This window comes from Hesperophylax consimilis, chromosome 24 (genome assembly GCF_061612785.1).
Source record: "Hesperophylax consimilis isolate HC1 chromosome 24, BYU_Hcon_1.0, whole genome shotgun sequence".
NCBI lineage: Eukaryota > Metazoa > Arthropoda > Insecta > Trichoptera > Limnephilidae > Hesperophylax > Hesperophylax consimilis.
Genome location: NC_142859.1, coordinates 30,021,798 through 30,039,266, shown reverse-complemented (window position 1 = coordinate 30,039,266; position 17,469 = coordinate 30,021,798). Strand labels below are relative to the sequence as shown.

Below are 17,469 nucleotides of genomic sequence, written 5' to 3'. Positions count from 1 at the left end.
GTACACTCGATGACAAATTCTTTATATCTGGATCATATTTCGTCACTTTTAGTGACACACACGACCAACTCGATTCATCAGTCATTCTCGTTCTTGAATCACATTTTATGAAATTCATTTCTGAAAATAATGACTCGCAAGCATATTATGTAGTAGAGAAAATTGATAATATTGCTCTCGCTAGTTTTTTTAACTCGCTAAAGATTTCTGGAATGGCTTTCCAAGTTCTCATTATTTCTTCTTCTGCATTTTTATTATTTATGTTCGTTAATCGATCGCTTTCAACAATTTTTTGTTTCCGTAGCGAACTCGATTGCATTTCAAAATCTTCTAGATTAGCCACTCGAAAATCTCCAAATTGAGGTCATCTGAGTGTATCTGGATATAAAATATTTTTTTATATCTTTTCAAATCTCCTGAATTGTTTGAATCTCGAAGAAAACTCGTTGATTATCGATTGAATAACTACAGAAAATTCTTGTGTTAATTTGATTTGATCTGGATTTTCTTCTGCAAAATTTTTTTTTGTATTTGGGAAATATTTGAAGGTGTTATATACAACGTCACGATCAAAAATTTGTAATTTAGCTTGAAATGCTTTGATTAAATCAAACATAACAATAATTGTTTTGTTAACGCCTTACAATTTAATATTTAATTCATTTGAATGTAAGCACAAATCAGTAAAAAACATTAATTTTGAAAGCCATTCGAGGTCTAGTAACTCATTATATTTTTCAATGAGTAATGCTTAAAAAAATTTTGTCAAACCATTGCATGGCCAAATTATCTCTTACGCTGATGATACAGTCCTTATAATAAAAGAAAAAACTTGGGAAAAAATTAATCTAAAAGCTACAGAAGACATAAATAATCTAAAAATATGGTTTGACAATAACCTCTTGTCGTTAAATAGTGATAAAACATATGTCATTCCTTTCGAAATTAACACTAACATTGTACCTCCAAATCTTCAAATATTCTTACATAATCATTCTCTCGCACAACACGATACTAATCACTGCCAACAAAAATGTTCACTTCTGAAAATAGCGGATAAAATTACATATCTTGGAATAATCATAGATAAAAACCTAAAATGGAAAGATCACATCGACCATACAATAAAAAGAGTTAGGAAGTTAATTCATATATTCTTACGGATACGAAACTTTTTATCAACGAAAAACCTATACTCAATATACTACGCATTAGTACAGTCTATTCTTCAGTATGCCATTATCAGTTGGGGAGCAGCTTACAAAACTAATCTGACCCCCATAGAAATTGTTCAAAAACTAATAATAAAAATTATACTAAAAAAACCTCCAGACTTCCCAACTGACAGCATATTCGAAGAATTCAAAGTTCCAACATTTAAAAACTTATTTATAAAAAATTCAATTATACAAATTATAAAAGAAAAAGATAAATACGCATTCATAACTGAAAATCGTACTAGACTTAAACATGTATTTGTGTGCCCCAAATTAAACACTTCTTTTGCACAACACCATTATACTCACCAAGGAAAATTCTTTTTCAATAACCTACCAATAGAAATCAGAAGCATTAGGAACAAAATTCAATTGTTGAACTCCATCAAAAAGTATTTTAGAGAATGTCACACTAAAAATCTTACTTGTTTTTCTTCTTACTGAATACAAATATGTTTACATATTTTAGTTAACGGGTCTGATTGCCATGTGTCTATATTACCTACACATACATATATATTGAAATACATGATTATAGTAAATAGTAATTGTAATTATATAAAATGTATTAACTGTATCAACTGCATTGTATTAACTGTACACGTGACTTTATTTGTACATAATATGTGAAATGTTAACTCTTCTTCCATCCACAAGCTAAGGCTTTTAATGGAAGACCAGTAAAATTATAATAATAATATTAATATAAAAAAAAAAAAAATATATATATTCCTATCGATTTCTCTGGAAAAATTGTCAGTTTCGGCGGGGAACATTGAATGAAATTTTCAAATGCAACGTAAGTTAAATTTGAGTTGAAACAACCCAATTCTGGATTGTTCAGATATTTTTGAAACAACTGGTCAAATCAAAAAAAAATAATTTTTTAACTTATAAATTAAAAAAAAAAAAAAAATTGAACTTGGAAATCGTTAGTGTGCCATCCAAATGATCAAACGTGCCACCTCGGGCACGCGTGCCCTAGGTTCGCCACACCTGGTATAGATTATGCTTAGTTATATACAGGGTGTCCGGAAACTCGTAGTACAAGCGGGAAACTGGTGAATCTACATCACATTTGGAGTCGATTTTGTAGTATTTTTTTTTTTGATTTGAGCTTTCGTTATCGAGTAAATCGAGTTTGAAGTTGATTTTTTATATATTTTTTTTTTTTTTTTAATCAAATTCTTATAAATTAATACTGAAGATCAAAGTACCCAACTAATTAAAACTATTTGAAAGTAAAACAAATGAAGAAACTCGGATTTGAAGCATTATTTTGAAATCACCCTTCATTTAATCCGGTGTAATCATAAAATATTTCTGCTCTGCAGGGTTAAAACATCTGTTGTTCAACCCTAAACACCAGAAAAAACTTTAACCCTAAAATAGCCGAAAAATATTTTTTTTTGGTTTTTTTTTTTTTTTTGTGAAAATGCTCAAATCAAAAAACTTTATGTTTTTTTGGGTTCCCCATGTGGTGTAGATTCTCCAGTTTCCCGCTTGTACTACGAGTTTCCGGACACCGTGTATATGGAGTCAATAAATAAATCAATAGCACCCCCCATACTTGTTGCCCAGATCATGCATCCTATTGGTCAGTGAGTGTGTCTGATAGTTGGTCGAGTATGTATTACAGAAGAATGTTATATTTTGTCTTGTATTCCTAGTCGGCACATGTAGTTTAATAGTGGCAAGGATGGCAGGACTATCAATTAAGTTGTTAATGACTCTGTGTAACACAACCAGGTCTGAAATAATTCTCCTGTCAGACAGTGTTATTAGATGCAATTGATTCATCAAACTGACATAATTAATGTAATCAATTGGAATTCTGAGCTTAAAATTTACGTACTTAAGAAATTTGTGCTGAACTCTTTCTATATTATTGGAGTGAACGTTATATAAAGGGGACCAAATAGGTGAATTATACTCCAATTGACTTCTGACTAATGAAATATAGAGGGTTCTCATACAATCTATGGACTTAAAATCAGTTAAAGTTCTGCAAAGGAAGCCAAGCATCTTTAAAGCCTTATTAGTTATTTAGTTGATGTGTTCAATGAATTACAAGTTTTCATCGAATATTACACCCAAGTCTCGAATATGTGATACTGGTATTAATTTAATATTATTTAATGTATACTCATGTAATATATTATAACGAGTTTTGGAAAATCGTATTACTTGACATTTCTGAATGTTCAAAAATAATGCATTTTGTTCACACCATTGATGAAGTTGTTCTAAATTACTCTGTAAAATTTGACAATGGCCAATATAGTGAAATGGTTCTGATCAAGATTAACCTTGATACACAGAAAGGGTCTGAATTATATTGTTATTTATATGATGTGCGTATAAGAAAGAGAATCAGCAAAATACTTTACACGGACTCGTTTCTCCACTGTCCACTCTGATGACCATTGGTACTCGAATCATCAATCCTGTAACACACTGGTTACTCCGATGGTTCTCTCCATGCCTTGTGACTCCACGCCTTTGACCTTTTTACTCAAGTCAGATAAAAATTTGAAAAAAAAATATCTTCATAAACAATTTATTTCGGTTACCTACCGGAATATTGACTTTCACGTCCGTTGCGCTAAAACCGACGCCGAAATGTGAGTTGACGCCCGGAAGTTTCAAGTGGCAGATGTTTGGCGTTCCTCTCGGTGACTCGCTTCGCCAGATCTGACTTTTTAAAACTTGGAACTTGGATTTGAACAAACTGACAAAAAAAACGTTTTGAGGTCACGAAATTTGTGGGCCACGCAAACTTCAAACAGCATTTAGTTTACTTACTGAGGCAAATAAATTCACTCAAAGAATATTGTAAATAAAATTAGAGATAATTTATTTTCACCTAAAGCGGATTTTTTTTTTGCCTTGAAATATAACTCTCGAACGGTGAATGCTCGTTATGAAATTTGCACAGATTTATTTGTTTAGATTTTCCAAACCAACACATTTAAATAACATCAATCATGAGATATATAGCGCTGACGTAATATAACAACCTGGAAAAATATGAAGCGAGATGCCGTGTTTCTTATTATTTTATTTTTGTGTGTCCTTTTAACGGATGTTTGAAATCATCAATGCAATTTTCACTATGCAGGCTGCAGTCTGGAACAACTCAGTCAAATGGCATTAGTACCGGTAACTTAAGTTTTAAAGCACGTAGAATTACATCGTATTTTAGAAATCGTGGCAAGTAAGAAACATTTTTATGTGTCCAGTTAATTACTAAGTAAAGTTGCGTGAAATACTACATTCTACATCACGGGTATGACTGAAATGTAAAATACGCTATCTCGCTTAAACTAGACGAATATGGAATGCAGTATGAGACGACCTACTGTTGTTCGAGTGGAATGACTTTTGACGTTTAGCGCATGCAAGTATGTACCTTCGACAAAACTCAAAAATAAGAACGTCGACCATTGTACGTACTTTTGACGTCGATTGCGAGCGGCCTGGATTTGAGAATCGATACCCAGTTTACAGGTTATAAAGTTACTGGAATCTTCTTTTTATAGTTTCGTTGAACCTAAAACAATATTTTGTGACCCCACGTATTTTAATTTAAGCTCTCTTGTTTTCCCGGAACTTGGTAATTTATTTATCATTATTTTGTGATGTTCACCAGATATGGGTCGTAAATGGATCTTTATTTCGATGAAATTCAATACATAATACATATTTGCGATTCCACCGACTTTTCTCAGATAATAAAACATTATTGTAAAGTGTTAACCTTATTGTTAAAAACATTATTGTATAGCGGAGTAAAATAATTATTTTATTGTGGTTATTATTTCTTAAAACAATATGAGTCTACCAAAGACGATCTTATTTGAATGTTTTTTCCAAAATTAAGCCTGTTTAACATTTCATAAGTTTTTATATAAGAATAATGAAACATCGCTTTAAAAATAATGTCTCACCGAAAAAATATGGCTTAGTAATAATAAACTAGAAATTTGTACGTAATAGAGAAATATTGCAAATTTGAGACAAGATTTCACTGTGGTAAATGGAAAAATACATTTTTTTAACCCAGTGGCACATTAAATTTTATTTCTTTTGTTCCAATAATCAATAAATAAATTAATGATTTATGAAAAGGAATTTGAAATTCAAAACTAGACATTAATATTATTACATTCTCGGATACTTTGACAAGCATTTATCTATTTATTGTTTCTTCACAATTAAAACGTACTATTTTCATATAATTATTAACCTCACCAAAATTGAAAAGAAGTAACAAAAATTAAACACTGATGATTTTTAAACAGTTTAGTAAACACAAACAATATGATTTGAGATTTTCACGGCCAAAAGTATTATACTGATTTATTTTTGGGGTATTATGCCGTGTTGAGCAGCATTACAGTGTCCATCATCAGCCACATATCTGCCCTGATGATATTTGATTATGGTAAAAAAAATATCTAGAAAAAATACATCCTAACAAAAATGTGTTGAGGCTGTTGAGAGACGAAATAAAATGTATCTATTCAATAGGTTATTCGTTCCTACAATGTTCAATAATAAAGAGAGAAATCTACCTAACCTAACCTAGCAAACACGTGTTCAGAGATTAAATAATACGTTACTATTCGATAAGTTATTAGTTCCTACAATGTTTAATAAAGCAGAGAGAAATCAACCAAACCTAACCTAACCTAAAAAACATGTGTTGAGACTGTTGAGAGACGAAATAAAATGTTGCTATTCAATAAGTTATTCGTTTTTACAATGTTCAATAATATAGAGAGAAATCTACCTTACCTAACCTAATAAACACATGTTAAGAGATGAAATAAAATTTTACTATTCAATAAGTTATTATTTCTTACAATAATATAGAGAGAAATCTACCTACCCTAACCTAACAAATACGTGTTGAGAGATTAAATAATACGTTACTATTCGATAAGTTATTAGTTCCTAGAGTGTTGAATACAGTAGAGAGAAATCAACCAAACCTTACCTAACCTAACAAACACGTGTTGAGAGATTAAATAATACTTTTTTATTCGATAAGTTATTAGTTCCTACAATGTTTAATAAAGTAGAGAGAAATCAACCAAACCTTACCTAACCTAACAAACGCGTGTTGAGAGATTAAATAATACGTTACTATTCGATAAGTTAAGAGTTCCTACAATGTTTACTAAAGTAGAGAGAAATCAACCAAACCTAACCTAACCTAAAAAACATGTGTTGAGAAATGAAATAGAATTTTACCATTCAATAAGTTATTATTATTATTTCTTACAATAATCAATAATGTAGGGAGAAATAAAAATGTACAACTATACAATTTAGAAAAAAATATTTAAAAAAATGACCTGTGCGTGATGTCATCAATTTACATAATTACGGAAATAATTACAGAGAATAGATAAAAAAAAATGGGCCGTTGACTTGCAAAACCCGTTTTGGAAATTTCCGCTAAATCTGATACATTTACAAATTAAAAATAGATACATTATCAATATTTATCGGTAAATATCAAAAGATTTTTGCTGATATTTTGCATAACTGACTAACCATCACACAGTTTCTCCGCAAGAGTAGACAGAGACGACAGATTGCCAAGCAAATCGTTCTTGGCACACACTCCGTGCCTCTTTCACATCCATTCATACTTATCTGTTATTCTAACTCTTGGCCCGACTCGAAGGAATAATTCACTTGATCGTGTCATGTCTTCCTAGGACGTCCCTGAATTCTGCCACCATTCACATTTGCGTCCTTTATTCTCCTTATACTCCTTTCTTCGTTCATTCGCTATACCCAAGCATCCTTAATTCTTAATCTTACACCAATCTTGCATTATTTGCGGATCTTTACATTTCTCACGCGATCATACATGGTTTTCCCACATACACCTCAATTATCTTATTTCTCCAGCATTCAGTCTACTTTCGTCCTTCCTACATCAGGGTAGGTACCAGCACTCCATAAAAATTGTCAAAAGAAATTATATTTTACATAAAAAGTTTATTCAAAGTGTTCCAAACTGTTTTCTTGACATCTATAGATTTCTGAAAAATTCCAGAATGGGTTTGTCAAGCCCATATTTAGAAAAGTAAGTCTGATGAATTATTTATTGTACCTTCTTATTATTGCTTATGAGCAGAAAGTTTTTAAAGACTTGCAGTTTTCTCCGTATAATTATTTTACTTCCAATGAGCTTTGCTCCCAGCAAATCTTATTTCTATGTCTCTCTAGTTGTCCATGAAGTGAAGAATTTTCTCGGTTTTCTTAAAAACCTGTAAGGAACTGGCTTGTATGGGTGCAGCATCTAATCGCCTTCCTCTTTTCTAGCTTAAAACACATTATAGTGTGACTTATCTATTCTAATAGACTGTCTTTTTTTAAATTATTGCTTTTTTATCAGAGAAATTATATTTACTCCGTGTAATTTATTAGATGTAGAGTTACATTGTACTTGATATGCAATCAAATATTAAGGGCACTATTTTGAAAAGGTATAATGATAATACATACTATACTGTATGTGAACTACCGTTTTGTATAGTGGATGGTGTAATGAACCGATCATTCTACTAGCGCTGTTAAAAACTCTGGATATTTTGTATTACCAATAAAAGTACTTTTACATCAATTTACTCAACAAAATACAATGATGTAACATAACACTGACATCCATCTTGCCATCATTAGACAAAAGACGGGGTATTTTTTCAATTATTTAGTTACCGCTTATTTAAAGTATACCACAGAAAATAAGTAAGATTAAGAAAGGACTCTTAGTTGGCTTGTGCATGTAGAGCTGAACAGAAAAACAAGGATAATATATGACACCAATGTGACTGGCAGAAGAAATCGAGGACACCCGATGAATACATGGCACGATCAAGTGAACCAAATATAAAATACGAAACGGTCAGAATAATAGAAGGGTATGTATGATACGATCTATGAAAGTGAATAAAGCAAGGAGGATGTGCCAAGACAAGCGGTCTGCTCTCTCTGCCTACCCCTGCGGAGAAACGGCGTAATGGCTAGTGAGTTAGTTAAATCGAAACATTCAACAATATGCTTTATGCTACCGAAATCAAATGTATAAACTTGACTCAAGTTAAGGAATCAAATATTATGATAGAGGTGCAGAACTTCGAAGCGTATTATCATAGTTTCGACAAGTGGCTCTCAAGATATGGTGGTCACATAATATTTTTAATGTATATACATGTACATATACTTGGTACCTATTTTACATTAACCGGTTCACATTTTCAAGTAAATTACTTCCCCCATCGGTGAAATGCCAAAAATAACCACTAAGAAATTATGCAAGTCATGTTAAAAAAGATGCCAGTAAATGTTTGGCAATTTACCGAAATTTTGATAGAATACCGTAGATAATGAGTCCGACATGACATTATCTTGCAAATTGCCTACTATAAATGTTTTATTTTAGAAAATAAGAATAAATTAAGTTAAGACGCTCTAATATTACAATATTAATGACATAAATAAGGCAAAACAATATTTTTAATCGATAAAAGTGAGCTGAAAACTAGTTAACAGCATTATTAGAGAAATTATTGTTCTAATGTTCTTCTTTACTTTATATTGCCGTTAAATAAATAAAAAAAAAATTTAAAAAAAATAACGTTAAATTTTTAAGCAAGTCTTTTTGTTAGTAAATTTTTTGACAAGGTTTTTCAAATTCTTGTTTTTCTTGTTCTAGTATCTACAAACAATACCTGTAATTGGCAGATCACGGCGGATGTAAAATTTGCCGTGATATTTGTCGTTCCGAATAGAGTCCTATTATGGGTAAGTGGAGAATAATACATTCAAATCTTTTTTCCGCCAAATTCCTCTTTTTTCGAGAGATTTTTCGAAAATATGTTCCAATTTGAGGTTTCATATTGATAATTTTCTTACAAATGACAATGGCATCAAAACCAAGACAAATAAAATACGCAGGAAAGTTCCACGCTGAATTGCGCTGCAGACCGTTACCTAACTATGTATAGTGAATTTAATTTTGTGCGCAGGATCTGGCAGCATTCGGTTTATGTTGGTTGCTTACCGACCAGTGGGACATTGAAACATTGAAGTAGAAATTAACCTAGCTTAAGTCTGACAGCAAAAACTACAATCGACGTGAAATTTTGATCTGGAGCAGTGGAATTACCCGATTGTGCAATGTGAAATGTCAGGTATGGTGAAGAGAGACATAGGAGAATTATTGAATAAGTTCAAGAACGTAAGTTTGGTGATGATCGAGAGCTAAATAACAATTGCATTTAGTTACTAAAACCCTAAACTGTACAATGCGTTGTTACTTGTTACATAAAGGTTTTTGTTACAAGGTATATGGATCCTTTTGCGTACATTTTATATATGGTTTCGATATGACTATGGAGCTGAAGAATATGATCTAAACTAATAAACTAGCCAAACGCAGCTGTCATCGAGGTTGTGTTGGTATTCATCCATACGATTGCCTAGATCATCGAATCGTTGTTACTAACGGAATTCGGCTCAAAGTAATAACACATAATTCAAGCTACTATTTTAAAGAGATGTATTGGATAATATATTCCGATTAATTTTATCGACCTTTTTTCCAATTTTTTCCACTTTTGCCAAATCCTTGATTTTCTACAACAGTTTCCTTCCATATGTAAAAGTTTCCTTGTGTGAAGCTGCCAAGATCACAGAAAGTTAGCCCGTATATCTTCTAGAACTTATTGTTTGTCACTTCTTCTTAACTTTGGCTGGGGCTTTAGAACTGTACGGAATACCGCACAATGATCAAGAGTCTTACCAAGTCCACAGGGTGTCTTACACATTTCGTAATATATTATAATTATCCTGTAATACTTATATTATATATTACACAAGTATATTTCAGAAAATAAAAACATTTTTTTTTTCCATTCTGATGCGAGTTTCGTTAACGAAACTTATTTCATGGGCTATATATTTTTTCTTGTTCTAGAGTCCCACAAGGAACGATCGAGGTACCAGTTTTATTTTTAATTCTAATAAAACATTCCCACCACATATTAGGAAGAAAAAAAAAATAATAAAGAACTGCATTTCAATCTAAAAAGAAAAATACTCGGTCAGGTTATTTTATTACTACAAATGTAAAATTTCTGCAGAAACATTTAAAAAAAAACCTTTTTTATTTTTCAACAACGTCCTTATTTATGTAACGTGCCGTCAGTTTCCTAAAACTCGCGTTTCATAGAACATTACAAATTATTTTGAAAAAAAACTGCACGTGCAATATTGTTTTTGAACGAATCTTAAAATAATTACTTCTCATTACAGAAAAATATATTATTTAAAATAATGGTATTTTTGAAGTTTTTACGTGTACTGCATTCAAACGAGTAAAAAATATTGCAGAATATATATTGCTTTAAAAAATATTTTACAAAATATGCCAAAGAAATGTATATCCTTTCTGTATTTAAATTTATTTATCAACCACAAAGGATTGACTTTTGTAAAAAAATCGTGTTTGATTTTGCAGAAATCTCATTTCTGAAACGTAAACTAGCAAATAGACCGAGTAAACAGTAGAAATCTGCTTTTCAATTTATTTTTAAATTATTTTCGTCACCACTGATGTTTTTTACTAGTTTGTATTCCTATCAAAGCTTTGTTCATATAGAATAATAAAAGTAATAGTACCTACTTTATGATATGATGTTTTAAAAAACCTTGATATTTGAATTGTTATACGAGTAATTTTTTAGCTGTATTGAATAATGTAAAAATTTTAAAACTAAGTCCTAAATGCCTGGAGCCAGTGGGACTACTGAGAGACTTCTGTTGCCAAATAAGATAATGTTTTGATGCTGAAACAGTTGGGACGTGAAGGAGATGGAGAAGAGTAAGTTTGTGTTATTGTATGGTATGATCAGGTATCGATGCCAAAACCTCCCTACCACCCACGCGAAGTTCGTAAACTATTAATCTGTCTATCGCTATCTATACGTAAGCCTTATTTTCAATTGATTTGAACTTAAGATTAATTAGTTTGCTTATTATAGAGAAAAGGAAGAGAAATAATTAAGTCCGTGGTTTATTTTATACTCTACCATGTCGGGAGCTTAGGATCACAGGGGCCTAACTACAAAACTGGGGTTTTAGGTGAACCTTGGTTTCTGTAATACCATAATGATATTTACTAGTTATATATAGATACGAAGCTCTATCTCGTACATACAGCCGTTTAAAAGATTACGTTGGGTATATGAGAATGCCAATCTTTATTTGCGTTTATCTCAAAACTATGTTTTCGGAGATAGGCCTCTGTGATCCTAATCCGGAACTCACTTATTACCCACAATGTAGGCAATAATAAAATAAATTCTCAAAATAAAAGCTTTCTTTTTGTACTGAAAAAAAAGAAAAAAAAAAAGAGTTTGTTATTATTTATTTAGTAGCTAATTGACTATCGGCAAGTTTTACAATTGAAATTTGGAATAAAACATTAAAAATCCACATTAAATTAGTACTTACCCATGAGTTTAAGTGTATGTGTTATATTAGTACCTACTCCTGAGGTTAAGTGGAAAGTTTAAATGAACTTTATACAAAGGGGACAAAACCAAATAGATGAATTATATTCCGTTTGACTTCTGACTAATAAAATATGCAGGGTTCTAATACAATCTAAGGACTAGATCATGATCATATCAGTTAAAGTTCTGCAAAGGAAGCCAAGCATCTTTAAAACGTTATTTGTTATATTGTTGATGTTTGCAATGAATGTCAAGTTTTCATCGAATATTACACCCAAGTTATGAATTTGTGACACTGCTATTAACGCCTGGAGCAAACATCACTAAAAAACAACATTGAAATTATTGGCGTTCCAGAAAAAAGAAATGAAAATTTACTTGATTTAATTAAAACAATAGGAACTAAGGCTGAAATTGATATTCTCCAGATGGATATTGACGGTATTTTGCGTACAAGGGTAAAGGAACTACCCCGAGAAAATCCGAAATTTACTAGGCCTATCGTAGTGAGGTTCACAACCAGCCGCTGCAGAGACAACTTTCTTGCTGCTATTAGAAAAAAAGGCAGCCTCAACTCTGGTGACCTGAAGCTTCCAGGTAATAGTAACATATATGTCAACGAGCATCTGACGGCTGCAACCCGTGCACTTTTCAAGAAAGTAAGAGATTTAAGCAAAGAAAAAAACTTCAAATTCAGGTGGATTAAATATGGTAAAATATTCATACGCAAAAATGAAACTAGTCCAATTATTCAAGTGACACTTGAATCTGACTTAATTAAGGTTTTTTGCTGATCATTCTCTTAGTTTTAGCACCGTCTCCTATGGTTTCTACATACTTACAACTTATTTTTCATATTTACTATGTCTTTTCTTCTAATTTAAAATTTCAACCAATGCAATCCTTTCACTTTTTGTATATTGTCTCAACAAATAACTCTCTTAACACTACCAACGTAAATCAATATTATCTTCTTAAAAGTTTTCTTGCTTTACTACAACACAATTTACTTCAATATACCTACAACTTTAGAAGTTTTATATTTTATATATTTTACCAAAATGAACTAAAATGTTGAATGTTTATTACCAAAATGTAACCGGACTGCGATCAAAAACAGATAGTTTCCATTTTAATGTCACCAATAGCAACTATGATATTATTATGATAACAGAAACTTGGCTTGTCGACAGCATTGCCAGTGAAGAGCTATTTGACAACCGTTACCTGGTATTTAGGCGTGACCGTAATGAACAAAAACGGGGAGGAGGTGTAATGATTGCGTTGAAGAAGCACCTCATAGCTCATGAACGTAAGGATTTTAACACGAATGCTGAAGACATCTGGGTGACTGTTACGATTAATAATTTCATAAAAAATCATTTATGCTGTGTTTACATACCTCCAGGAGGCAATCACTCACAAAATATACAGTGGGTTGCCATATTAATAGGGACACCTATGGAATATGTGTTTTTCACACTTTGTGTTGATAAAACACAGATGTTTATGATTTCAGGTGCGGTTGTTATTATTTATTAATAAGGACATTAAATTAAAAAAAAATTAAACACCATATTTGTTCTTAATCTGCGATTATTTTATATTTTTTATTATTTTTAAACATTATCGAACAAAAAGTTAATATTTCGTAATTTCGCCATTAGCCGCAATAACAGCTTGTACACGTCGTGGTATACTCTCAATGCACAATTTTGCAGTAATATTTAGGTTAAGAGAATGATGCCACACCCGGATCAGGGTTTCGATGAGCTGCTGCTTAGTTGTGATCACTTCCTTGGCAATCTCCTTCTTGGTGAGCTCCTACAGGTTTTCAATAGGGTTCATGTTAGGGGAATTCCCCAGCCAAGGTAAAACCTGCACATTTTTTCAGCCAGGAATTCAGTAACAGTCCTGGATTTGTGACAGGGTGCGGAGTTGTGCATAAAGACGTATTCCTGGCCACCGGGGAACCATTCTCCGACTTGAGGCAGTAATCAATTTTCCAGTATTTGTCTGTACTGATCCTGCCTCATAGTCCCTTGCACGATGTGGAGGCGCCCCATCCCTTTGGAAGAGATGACTGACCACATCATGATACTGGTAGGATGTTTGATCGTCTCTACAAGGCAGTCCGGATGAAATTTCTTTCCTGGGTGACGACGGACGAACGATGATTTGTCCAACAAAATTTAGAATATGGACTTGTCAGAGAAGCACACCTAAAAATAGGGCCATAATCAAACTAATGGAATTTTTTGAAGACTTGAAAACCACAAAAATGTTAATTACCATATTTCAGTTCTCTATAGTCATGTTTTGGTGTGCGTTGGCCCATTCCAGAAGTTTTTTCCTCATATCTCAGTAGATAGGCGAGGTTTTTTAACTGGCCGATAAGCAATGAGGTTTTCCTCAGCCAATCTCCTCTGGACTCTCCTTTGGGAGACTTCGATATCTTCTTCGTTGATCATCAAGGTCAGACGAGCCACACTCTTTTTGCGGTTTTGGAGACAGACGTCTTTGATTTTGCGGTCAGTAAGAGGTGTAGTGATTCGTTTTCTGCCACATTTCCCAATGTGATCCAATTCAAGGGGCAGGTTTTGATTGATTTTCTAATTTATCCTGTTAACCACAGACTTCAAAATACCTGTAATGGCTGCTATTTCCCTTTGGGAATGTTGAGTGTTTAACAATAGTCTCTTCACTTCCGGAAATTTTCTTGGAGACGTGTCTGAAGACCTAGCCATACTGAAAAAACAGAACATTGGACTCAATTTGGAAAATCTATTCACTGAAATAAGATATGAAAAAAAAATCACAGAAATTAATAGATAATTAGTAATTACTTACATTTTTGTACAGCTAAACTGTTTAAACTCGTAAATATAATAATAATGTATATTTATTTACCAGAACTTCAATCATGCATTTTCACAAAAATGCTGGCCAAGTGGAAAAAACCTTAAATTTTCGAGGTTTGAGGCACTTTGTGAGTGTTGCCACTTTTTAAAAGTGTCAGTGGTGATACCAGCAACAAAAACAATGAAGGAATGGCCATCATATCCAAGTTATTTAGAAGTAGAGACAACGTAAACATAAAAATCAGGAAATATTGGAACTGTCCCTATTAATATGGCAACCCACTGTAAATGAATTCATGGATAAATTATGTGAACTTCGAGGACTACATCACAATGATCATTTTTTCATATCGGGTGATTTCAACTTACCTCAAATTAACTGGTCTTTGAGTAATGGTAATAGTATGCAAATTACGAATGGCTCTAAATCTGAAATTATTTCCAAACTATCTGACACCCTTTCATTTACTGATCTATCACAGTACTGCACCTTTCCAAATAATAATCATACATACCTAGACCTTGTTTTTAGCTCGATCCCTGTAAATGTATCAAATACTGACCAGAATGAATCCCTGAATGTAAACATCATAAAAGCATTCTTGTTGACATTAACATATCTCTGGAAACTCCTATGGTGGACAACAAACGAACAATCAATCTTTTTAGAAAAGCTAACTTTGAAACAATAAATAACGTCCTCAGTAGTATTGATTGGGATGCAGAATTTTTAAACCTATCAACCAATACTGCTATTGACCGCTTTTATGCAATTTTCTATGAAATCATTCGATTAAACGTCCCGTCAAAGGAAGTTCATATTAATAATTCGTATCCCTATTGGTTTAGTCCAGCCCTAATAAAACTGACTAAGGAAAAATATAAAGTGTTTAAAATGTGGAAAAGGTGATCCAATCCTTTAGACTACCATGAATTCTGTATCCTTCGATCAAGGCAAAAGAAATTGTCTAGAGAATGTCTTAAACAATTTATAACAAACGCTGAACTTAATATATCTCGTGACCCTAAAAACTTTTGGTCTTATGTTAAAGGAAAAAGAAATAGTTCTGGTTTACCTCATGTTATGATACTGGGTGAAATGACTGCTGAAAATCCTTTCGCAATATGTAACCTGTTCTCACAGCATTTCGTCTCCACCTTTAATTACAACACTATTTCCGATGTACACTCTACCAACTATCATTTTGACAATCAAGTTAATATCTCCTCGGTATCAGTTTCAAAACAAAAAATAGAAAAAATAATCGATACTATTTCTAGCTCACTGGATGCGGGTAGTGATAAAATTCCGGCTTTCTTTATCAAAATGTGTAGCAAGGTAATCTCGAAGCCCCTATTATTGCTCTTTCAATCCTCATTGAAAGAAGGTATCTTTCCTGATCGTTGGAAGAGTGCTCTCATCACACCTGTTTTTAAGTCTGGGGCTAAAAATGATGTCCAGAACTATTGACCGATATCTAAATTACCAATCTTCAGTAAAATTTTTGAAAAAATTGTTCATGAACAACTATATAACTGCATCGAGTCTGTAATACACGTGAACCAACATGGCTTTATGAAAAAAAGATCGGTTGTATCTAATCTTGCCATTTTCATTGAAAATATTACTAAATCAATGGATGATCAAATCCAAGTTGACGTAATCTATACAGACTTCTCAAAAGCGTTTGATAAAATTGACCACAGTCTTCTTTTGTCCAAATTACTAGCTTTGGGAATTCATGGGGATTTATATAGATGGTTAGTCTCCTATCTTAATGGGCGCACTCTGGGAGTAACAATAAATGGCTTCATCTCTGAGATTGTAAATATACCCTCAGGTGTGCCCCAAGGATCTCACCTGGGACCGTTACTGTTTACAATTTTCATCAACGACATTATAAAATGCTTTAATTATGCAAATGTTCTACTTTTCGCTGATGATATGAAAATATTCCTACCTATTAATTCTATAATTGACTGCTTTAAACTACAAGAAGATCTGTATAGGCTTAGTGATTATTGTATCCGCAATCGTCTCAACATGAACACTTCTAAATAGTATGTAATTACCTTCACTAGAAATAAAATTAAATTTGACCATAATTATCATATAGCTGGCCAACTACTCAAAAAAGTTAAACAAATTCGTGATCTAGGTGTTATACTTGACAGTAAACTTACATTTGAGGCTCATATTGATATGATTGTTAAGAAAGCCCTTAGAATGCTAGGACTCTTATTCCGTATTGGAAAATAATTTAATAATATCATAACACTTAAAATATTGTATTTTTCTTATGTTCGCAGTCATCTTGAATTCGCTTCTCCCATATGGAATCCTCAATATAATATTTACATAAATCGCATTGAAGCCATCCAAAGAAAATTTGTCCACCATTTAAATTTCAAATTAAATTCAAACCTTGACGTAAACAGCTCGATGGACCTTTATGGACTTAAGCCATTAAAAACTAGAAGAGACTCCGCAGATATAATATATCTCCATTAAATTATCAATGGCTTTATTGATTGTTCTCCCCTTCTGTCTGAAATTAATTTTAGAGTCCCGAGTGTTAGAACTAGAGAAAAATCACTTTTTCATCTCCATAAATGTTCTACTAATATCAGACAAAATGCGTTTATATTCAGAGCCTGTAGTATATTTAATAAGAATTTTAATGATATAGACATATTCACAAGTAATTTAGGAACCTTTAAAAGATATGTAATAACTAACATTAAATACTTTTAAATATTCTACTGGAAGTTATCATGTTATTGCTTTGAATCCTTTCCAGTTACTTACCTTCCAATTATACTCATGTGTTCAATTTAGTTGTAGGTATA

At 32.3% G+C, this 17,469-nt stretch overlaps 1 protein-coding gene across 2 annotated transcripts in view; it reads left to right on the top strand.

Annotated features, from left to right (window-relative positions):
- The window catches only part of LOC149412184 (opioid-binding protein/cell adhesion molecule-like), a 542,679-nt gene that overhangs the window by 155,376 nt on the left and 369,834 nt on the right, over positions 1 to 17,469 (top strand). The window contains exon 2 of one of the 2 annotated variants that reach the window (XM_089646392.1): positions 8,956 to 9,044. The exons of the other annotated variant lie outside the window; for it this stretch is intronic. The gene's annotated coding sequence lies outside the window, so the exon portion shown is untranslated. The remainder of the gene's footprint in view (positions 1 to 8,955; positions 9,045 to 17,469) is intronic. 2 annotated transcript variants of the gene reach the window in all.